The sequence below is a fragment of the Heloderma suspectum genome, chromosome 5 (genome assembly GCF_057233095.1).
Source record: "Heloderma suspectum isolate Gila_16-S chromosome 5, 16-S_ref, whole genome shotgun sequence".
In the NCBI taxonomy this organism is placed as follows: domain Eukaryota; kingdom Metazoa; phylum Chordata; class Lepidosauria; order Squamata; family Helodermatidae; genus Heloderma; species Heloderma suspectum.
Window position 1 is genome coordinate 17263668 of NC_139462.1, and position 9888 is coordinate 17273555.

At 45.9% G+C, this 9888-nt stretch overlaps 1 protein-coding gene across 2 annotated transcripts in view; it reads right to left on the bottom strand.

Moving 5' to 3' along the window:
- Positions 1-1429, bottom strand: part of CNOT6L (CCR4-NOT transcription complex subunit 6 like) — a 50819-nt gene extending 49390 nt beyond the window's left edge. For both annotated transcript variants that reach the window (XM_084855426.1, XM_084855425.1), the window contains exon 1: positions 1114-1429. The gene's annotated coding sequence lies outside the window, so the exon portion shown is untranslated. The remainder of the gene's footprint in view (positions 1-1113) is intronic.
- Positions 1430-9888: the final 8459 nt, after the last annotated feature.

Consider the following 9888-nt stretch of genomic DNA (forward strand, 5'->3'; position numbering starts at 1 on the left):
AATTTAAAGTCACACAAGTGAAATCCTTTAGACTGTAAGGCTGCAGGCAGGGTTTATGATTCTGAATGGTTTTTAGGCCATCTTTAAGGGTAGAACACCTCTAATTTAGTGTCTGTATTTTAATATTACTGTAATTTTTTGTATTATATCTAGCAAGTTTAGGTACAACTAATAAAAAAGGTGTATGCATGCCTCTGTGTCTCATATATATGTCATACACCCACACACACACATATATATGTATCACATATATATCTATTTTACACACACCTCCCTCTCTCGCATACACACACACATTATGAAATAATTTAAATTGCAGTGCGGAAGTACAACTACAGTTACAACGTACACTAAATACTACCCACACAAGTGGCCTGTGTGTACAACACACACACACACACACCTGCAGCCTGGAATACACTCCCCACACTCACAACCCGAAGTCGCACTCTGTACACCCCACACATGCACACGTCTACAACCTCTCGCCACTACTGGACGCTACACGCTCGCGGCCCAGCAGCTCCGCGCCTACACACGCGCACAGGCCGCGCGACCTGAAGCACGCGCGCTTTCTTGAGAGCGAGACCCTGTTGATTCCCACGTAACGCAGGAGGCCCAGGCGTCTGGGGCTGGACCCAGCGGCCCCCCGGGCCCCTCCAGCCGGCACTCCTCTTTCCACCCACGCACCCACCCAGAGCCAGGCACAACAACCCGCTGCCACCGACAAGCCGGCCCCGCATGTTGGGACGGCCGGCCGGCGGGCAGACAGGCCCCTGCTGGCTGCTCCGTCGTCGCGACGAGGCCTACAGCGTGGCTCGCATTTCCCCACCCCTCTTGTTCTCCTCAGTGGCACGGCGAGGTCGGGCTCGGCCAGCAGCAGGCCGCGGCTCGGGAAGGGTGGGCGGCGAAGCGCGCCGTAAGGGAGAGGCGCTCAGCCCCGCCACAGCCATCTCCACAGGCCGCCCCGCAGCGCGCCGCGCCGCCAAAACAAACAAGGCCTCCGCCCGCTCGCCTTTCCCCCAGCCAGTTAGCCCCGTCAGCCATCCCCGCCGCCCTCTCCCTTCGCCCCGGCGACGGGGCTGCTGACGTGACGCGGCCCCGCCGGCTCACCTGCATCCAGCACCCTGGGCGTCTGTCGACGGGGCTGAGGCGGCTGCTCAGGCGGCGGGGCTGAGGGCAGTAAATACATGCAGGAGGCGGCGGCCGGGCCAGGCCGGGCCGGGCGCTGTGCGGGCTCGAAGAAGTCACAGGCCTGACACTGCGAGAGAGAGACACGCACACACGCGCGCGCGGAGGGAGTGCGTACGAGTGTGTAAGAGAGGCGGGCAGGCGGCGCTGACAGGTCCGGAGAGTGTGTGTGCGCGCGTGCGAGGCAGCCACCCTCCCAGACCGCGTCCCTCTCGCACGCTTTTTCTCCTTCTCCCTTGCCAGGCGGCGAATAGAAGGATTAATAATGGAGGTGGGGCCTGCCTTGCCTCAGTGACACGGCATGAAGGGAGGGCCCGAGCCGCCGCCGCCGCCGCCTCTTCTTCCCGCCTCGCAGCCCGCACGATCGTGGAAAGAAGCCTGTGCTGCCGATAAGCCTTTTCGCGCGCTACACACGGTCGCGTCCAGCGTCAGCCCTACTGAAGAGCAGACCCATCGAAATGAACGGGGGACTGAGGCTAGTCAGGGCTAACGCCAGCCCCATTCATTTCGATGGGTCTACTCTTCAGTAGGGCTGACGCTGGGCACAACCCACAGTGTCGCATCTGCCTGGGCGGCGGAAAGCGGAGCCACGGCAAAGTGGCTGGCTGCTCCGGGAAAAGTTTTGTGTGAGTTCACTTCACTCACAATACGTGTTGTCATTTGATGATTGCAGCAACAAGGCATGGCTGGCACGTTGGAATGGGCCCCCACTGACCTGATGGACATGTGATGCCGACCAGGGTGGGGGTGTCCAAGGACTTACCTGTACAAAGCTGCACCTGCCTTGGCATTTCTTTTCCATGAGACCCAGAGCCACTGCCTTTGCAGCGACAGCATAGCATCGGTCCTTCGGGTATTAACAGGGCACAGGCAGGTGAGGCTGCCACAGCACTAGGAAGTTCTTGTCCTTTGGTGTAATGTTTAAATTGGGTCTGAAACTAAAACATGCCGGATGAGCACATCAAACTTAGCTGCATTCTACATGCCTTGCATCTCATTTGAACTGGGATTTTGGTGCTGTATGTGCAGTGCTGACGTGCCAAGGATCTATGATGTGCTAATGCTTCACAGGCTGAGGGCCCGGTTTAACTGAAGTCAGGGAAGTGGGAAACTACATGGATAAGCCTTCGTGTGTGAACAGTGTAAATTGGACTGCAGATATAACACCTTAGATAAGGGCTGGGCAGAGTTTACTTGCGGGGTCCACTTTCTTTTTCTATAGAACCTGGAGGTCCACCAACCAGAGAAAGATGTTATATGGTGGCTCAGGAAGACGGACATAGAATTGAGGGAAAAGGTATCTCCAAGCATATGCTCAGCCCTGGAGGAATTTGTTCTTGGTACTGAAAAATGAGTACCCAGCTTGCTGGGGGAAAGGTAGTCACGACTGGGGAAGGCAATGGCAAACCACCCCGCTACAGTCTGCCATGAAAACACCAGCGAAAGCGGCGTCGCTCTAGGGGTCAGTAATGACTCGGTGCTTGCACAAGAGGAACCTTTCTTTCTACTGAAACTGGAGCTCATACACAAATCCTACTCCAGTGAACCTTTCAACTTTGTCCCTTGCTCTTCCTCCCCAACTGAAATGAAGTCTAAGTAATTGTAAGTGCATTTGTGTGCATTTATCTCTTACCTCTCTTTTCTCCTGTTGTTTGAATTTAGTTTGTAAGCACCTTGGGACAAGGCCCTCTTTTTTTTTTTTTTTTGCTTTGCAGAGTAACAGGTGCATCATGCACACTGACGGTATTATATAAATAATATTAATACATCAACAAATGGGTTACAAAGACCTGTTAGAACACCGAAAGCCAGAGAAAACACCTCCAAAGTTTTATTAAATCTTATTTGAACCAGTGATAAAGTTATTCAAACCAAAATGCAATTTGACAGTTGCCCTTTGGTATCAGTGGAATGCTCCAAATAATTATAACTTACGAAGTATGAACTGTTATTAAGATGATGTTAGGGGAATTATTTAAGCAGGAGAATTATTTAAGCAGGAAGTGACTCATGCTGGGCTGTGTCTTTCTTCGCCCTCAGTGTTGTGCACACAGATAATTAAACAGTGGAATCTGGATGAAACTCAAGTGGGTTCACACTACCATTTCTCCCCTCCTCCACAACTCAAGTGATACAGAACACAGATCCTCCTCCTCTAAAGCAAGTGACTTTGGGTCTGCCCTTACCCATCATTAATCTGACTTTGCTTGTGTTTATAGCCTGACCTTCTTTGTTCATGGCCTCCAGTCTGTATCACACTTATTTGTCCGCCCTCATTACAACCTCAAAAAAACCTTAAAGCACACAACAAAGAGGGAGGGACAAGATAGACTAGATATTCATACAGAACTGCCCTGTTCAAGATCAGATGAATCACCTGTCTTAATGCTGGCCCCATTTTCTCACATGCAATTATTCTAGCATTAAGAAAACAAATTAGAAATGATTAATTCTGGAGTACATAACCTAATGTAAACAACTTAATCTGAAAGACCAAAGACAAATTAATTAAAAAGAAACAGAATAACCATGGAAAGCAAGTCCTTAGTGTGCTACTTAACAGCCACAGTGGAAGCTTTGATTTAACCCAGGCATAAGGCTTTGTTCTTGTAAGGAAAGCACAGAAACCGCAATCTTGCGGAAAAAAATCCCTTGAATTCATGCTAACTTCTAAGACATTGAAGGAATAAAGCAGAAGTTGAACTAATCCCAAAAGGTCAAGAATCCCTTGCGAGATCAAGGGCTTGGTGATTCACTTTGTTTCAGGATAAGTGACTAGGCTGGTTTCAGATGGGGTGGCTCCTAATGCTAATAAATCATTGCTTTTCCACTGTATAGTACAAGCAGATTGCAGCTGGCTTTCCACACTATTACAGATCATAGAATGCATCCAATGGATTGCATCCAATGTTAGTCTTGGTTAAGTCCCAGTAATTTAATGGTCTACTCTGATTAAAACACTGAATATAATCCATTGGTGTTTTTCTGTATGTTCATCCTGCGATGTTCCATATGTATTAGTGGGTATGGCATAGTTGCTGTGAGTTAGGAAGGTCAAATTCACCTGAGCAGCCATTAAAAAAGAGAGTTGCCCTTAAAAAAAATGATCAATATTTATTTTGCGCTAAGTGCTTATTCATTCATGACTAACTACCCATGAAATGTCCAAAAACAGTCTTTGCTTTGAGCTGGAAGTGTAGATTGGAAGTGCTTAATTAGGGGGAAAAGTACATTGCTAATGTGGTGGTGACCAGAAAAATGTTTTCATTTTTTGTAAACTATATAGCCTGGCAGCACTCATTTAAACAGTACAGCCAGAAAAACATTTTGCCACTAACTAAAAGATCAATTTTAAAAAGTTAACAGGGCTATAAAATGATATCCACCACAAAGGTGGGTCAGCATGTGCTGAGCTGTGGTAAGTTTACCTCCCCAATACATGATACTTACATCAAAGCCGTGCCTCTTAAAAAAAGACAAAAGAGTGGCCCTAAAGGTATCTACACTTGTGGAGATTGTGCTAATCTTCCATCATTCTTTAAAATGTTGGGCTTTCTACAATAAGAAAAAGAGATGGAAGAAACACTGGAAAAACATGGGAGGATTTCAAGTGAGGATGACATAGAGTGCTTCCAGCCAGAGGACTCCTGGCACTACCAGTCAAAAGGCACTGTGCAGCTACCCTGTCTTCTTCCTTAAGGGGTTTTCTTTCTGGTAAGAATGAAGACGGAAGAAGTGGGAAAGCACAGGAGGACTACAAACAGAAGATGACATCAACTAGGCCTACATAAAATTCTGTAAACGAAGTAGTGCGATCTCACAATAAAAAACCTCATCTAAAAGCACCCATAGTGGACCCCTCACCCCAATAAGATGTGAGTGCACAAGGCACGGTGATTCTCTAAATGCCTAGTGTGGAAGCAGCCTAGGATACAATAGCAGAGTGAGTGGACTAAAAGGAATTAGGGTGATGTAGTAGCTCTGATACCTCCATCACAAATTTGTGATCACATGACTGGCTGGAGGGATGCTGGGGATTCTAGGATTTTTTTCTGTCTAAACATGCATAGGATTGCACCATATGAGAAGAAAAGCATAGGACTAGACTGTTAACACCCTGATCCTGTGCATATTTGCTTGCAACAACAACAACAAAGTCCTATTGAACTCAGAATACCTTAATTTTAATACATGTTCTTGTCTTTCGTTAGTATAGCATGATCTTAACAAGGGGCATTGCTAGGCCTGGGCCTACAGGGCTCTAGCTCCAAATCTATTTCTTAAGGCCCTGGATGTATTCCTCAGAGCTCTGAGTGTCCATTGGTGCCAAAAGAAGTGTATGTCCCCCCCTTAGCTTAACTACCATGCAAAGAGTGATTTTTAAGGGGGGTTCCAGGTACGGAGGGCATAGCAAGTAAATGGCAATTAAGCTTAGGAAAAAAAATTCCATTGATTTGGGATGACCTGGGCCAGAGTGCAAATTAATTGAAGAATTTCTTTTATTTGGATGAGGAAATAATTGGCTAGCTTTGCCTCCTGCAAAATTTAATTAAATCCTAATAAGTATTTCTACATTTGAAAAAAAAAAAGCACATGAGCATTTCTACACCAGACTTTTATTGCACACTTGTGATTGGTCACTCACGGAAGTTTGTGGGTCCTTTACATGACGTCGTCAATCTACAGGGCGTCTTTTGCACTTTCTGACCTTTATCCCGGTTTTGAAAAGATTAGAGATAATGCAGTTATAAATATCAATCCGTTTTAATGGCCTTGTGAAATTGCTTATTTCTCCTATATCTCTGATATATCACAGTGCCATCTAGTGGCTGTATAGTGAAGCATGTAGAACTTGCAGACAAAGGAAGTCCTGAAAAAAAGCCTATGTCAGTCCGTGTAACAAGTTGATCATAATCCTGCAAAGAATCCAGAAGCAGAAGCCCTGGTAAACTGTGGGATAAAAATCTTGGTGTGGAGAAGCCCCATAAATCAATATATGCAGATTTATATCTTATGGGCTTGGGCCCCGGATCTTTTAAGAACCTAGCAACATCCCTGATCCTAACCTTGTTTATTCATGAATTTCCCACGTATTTCTGAGTAAGTATGGTTATGGGCCATGCTGCAGGAATGAAAGATAGTACATCAACCTGGTAGCTCAATTTATTCAGTGAGGGTTGCTCCCAGGTAAATGTGCAGGGCAATTTAAGCAGATGCATGCTTGGTTTGATCCAGTGTGGCTCTTAAAGGCGAGGACGAGATGCAATTTTGCAACAAGATGCAACTTTTTCATAGTGGACATCACAGACCAAAATAACGCTTCAAAAATATGGAACATTGCAGTACTGACCATGGAGTTCTGTGGGAATTACAGTTTTCTGTCCTAAGGGGCAACCATTACATTCTGTGTAAAAGGGCCAGACTGCATGCTACGTGTGGGAGATCTGTGACTGCATCTCTCCATGTAATTTTCTTCCCATTTGGATCTGCTGTTAGCCAAGGAGAGGCTTGATCCTGTCAGTTGCATATTGAAAGAAATGTCAAAAGAAATAATAAAGGATTGTAATCGACCGCGATGCCACCTGCCACCCCCATTGAGAGTTCTGTGAGGCCCTTTCATATGCATGTTTACTGGAAAGTGAGTCTCACTATGTTCAATAGGGCTTGTTGTTGTTCAGTCGTTGTGTCCAACTCTTCGTGACCCCATGGACCATAGCATGCCAGGCCTTCCTGTCCTCCGCTCTCTCCCGGAGTGTGCTCAAGTTCATATTCATTGCATCAGTGATGCTATCTAGCCATTATATCCTATAATGGTCAGGGTAGATTTCCTTTAGGATTGACTGATTTGACCTCCTTGAAGTCCAGGGGACTCGTAAGAGTCTTCTCCAGCACCACAGTTCGAAAGCATCAATTCTTCAGCGCTCAGCCTTCCTTACAGTCCAGCTCTCACAGCCATATATTACTACTGGGAAAACCATAGCTTTGATTATACGGACCTTTGTCGGCAAGGTGATGTCTCTACTTCTTACTATGCTGTCTAGGTTTGCCATAGCTTTCCTCCCAAGGAGCAAGCCGCTTTTAATTTCATGGCTACAGTCACTGTCTGCGGTGATCTTGGAGCCCAAGAAAATAAAATCTGTCACTGCTTCCATTTCTTCCCCTTCCATATGCCAGGAAGTGATGGGGCCAGATGCCATGATCTTCGTTTTTTTAATGTTGAATTTCAAACCAGCTTTTGCACTCTCCTCTTTCACCCTCAACAAGAGGCTCTTGAGATCCTCTTCACTTTCTGCCATTAGGGTGGTATCATCTGCGTATCTGAGGTTGTTGATAATTCTCCCAGCAATCTTAATTCCGAGCTGTGATTCATCCAACCCGGCGTTTCTCATGATGTACTCTGCATATAAGTTAAATAAGCAGGGCGACAATATGCAGCCTTGTCGTACTCCTTTCCCAATTTGGAACCAATCGGTTGTTCCATGTCTGGTTCTTACTGTTGCTTCTTGACCCTCATACAGGTTTCTCAGGAGACAGGTAAGGTGGTCTGGTACTCTCATCTCTTTCAGAATTTGCCACAGTTGGTTGTGATCCACACAATCAAAGGCTTTAGCGTAGTCAATGAAGCAGAAATATACGTTTTTCTGGAATTCTCTTGCTTTCTCCATGATCCAGCGAACATTGGCGATTTGATCTCTAGTTCCTCTGCCTCTTCGAAACCCAGCTTGTACTTCTGGTAGTTCTAGGTTCACATACTGCTGAAGCCTAGCTTGTAGGATTTTGAGCATCACCTTGCTGGCATGTGAAATGAGCGCAATTGTACGGTAGTTTGCACACTCTTTGGCATTGCCCTTCTTTGGAACTGGAATGTAAACTGACCTTTTCCAGTCTTGTGGCCACTGTTGAGTGTTCCAAATTTGTTGGCATATTGAGTGCAGCACTTTAACAGCATCATCTTTTAGGATTTTAAATAGCTCAGCTGGATTACTGTCATCTCCGCCAGCTTTGTTGTTACTAATACTTCCTAGGGCCCACTTGACTTCACTCTCTAGGATGTCCGGCTCAAGTTCAGTGACCGCACTATCATGGCTGTCAGGGACATTAAGATCTTTCCTGTATCGTTCTTCTGTGTATTCTTTCCACCTCTTCTTAATCTCATCTGCTTCTGTTAGGTCCCTGCTTTCTTTGTCCTTTATCATGCCCGTCTTTGCACAAAACATTCCCTTGATATCTCCGATTTTCTTGAAGAGATCTCTAGTCTTTCCCATTCTGTTGTTTTCCTCGATTTCTTTGCATTGTTCATTTAAGAAGGCCTTCTTGTCTTTCCTTGCTATTCTCTGAAACTCTGCATTCAGTTGGATATATCTTCCCCTTTCTCCCTTGCTTTTCGCTTCCCTTCTTTCCTCAGCTACCTGTAAAGCCTCATCAGACAGCCACTTTGCTTTCTTGTATTTCTTTTTCTTTGGGATGGATTTCGTTGCTGCCTCCTGAACAATGTTACAGACCTCTGTCCGTAGTTCCTCAGGCACTCTGTCTATCAGGTCTAATCCCTTAAATCTGTTCAACACCTCCACTGTATATTCATAAGGGATATGTTTTAGGTCATACCTGAATGGTTTAGTGTTTTTCCCTACATTCTTCAATTAAAGCCGAAATTTTGCAAGAAGCAGCTCAGGATCTGAGCCGCAGTCAGCTCCAGGTCTTGTTTTTACTGACTGTATGGCGCTTCTCCATCTTTGGCTGCAACGTACATAATCAATCTGATTTCGATATTGACCATCTGGTGATGTCCGTGTGTAGAGTCGCCTCTTGTGCTGTTGGAAAGGAGTGTTTGCTATGATCAGCGCGTTCTCTTGACAAATCTCTATTAGCATTTGTCCTGCCTCATTTTGTACACCAAGGTCATGCTTGCCTGTTATCCCAGTTATTTCTTGACTTCCTGCTTTGGCATTCCAATCCCCTATGGTGAAAAGGACATCTTTTTTTGGTGTTAGTTCTAGAAGGTGTTGTAGGTCTTCATAGAACCGATCAACCTCCGCTTCTTCGGCCTCAGTGGTTGGGGCATAGACTTGAATTACTGTGATGTTAAATGGTTTGCCTTGGATTCGTACTGAGATCATTCTATCGTTTTTGAGATTGTACCCCGGTACTGCTTTTCCCACCCTTTTGTTGATTATGAGTGCTACTCCATTTCTTCTAAGGGATTCTTGCCCACAGTAGTAGATATGATGGTCACCTGAATTAAATTCACCCATGCCTGTCCATTTTAGTTCGCTGATTCCCAAGATGTCGATGTTCAATCTTGCCATCTCATGTTTGACCACCTACAGCTTACCTTGATTCATTGATCTGACATTCCAGGTTCCTAAACAATATTGTTCTTTGCAGCATCGGACTTTCTTTTCACCACCAGACACATCCACAGCTGAGTGTCCTTTCGGCTTTGGCCCAGCCGCTTCACTCTTTCTGACGCTACTTGGAAATACCCTCTGCTCTTCCCCAGTAGTATATTGGACACCTTCCGACCTGAGGGGCTCATCTTCCGGTGTCATCTCTTTTAGCCTTGTGATACGTCCCATGGGGTTTTCTTGGCAGGAATACTGGAGTGGGTTGCCATTTCCTTCTCCAGTGGACCACATTTTGTCAGAACTCTCTGCCCTGACCTGTCCGTCTTGGGTGGCCCTGCACGGCATAGCTTAT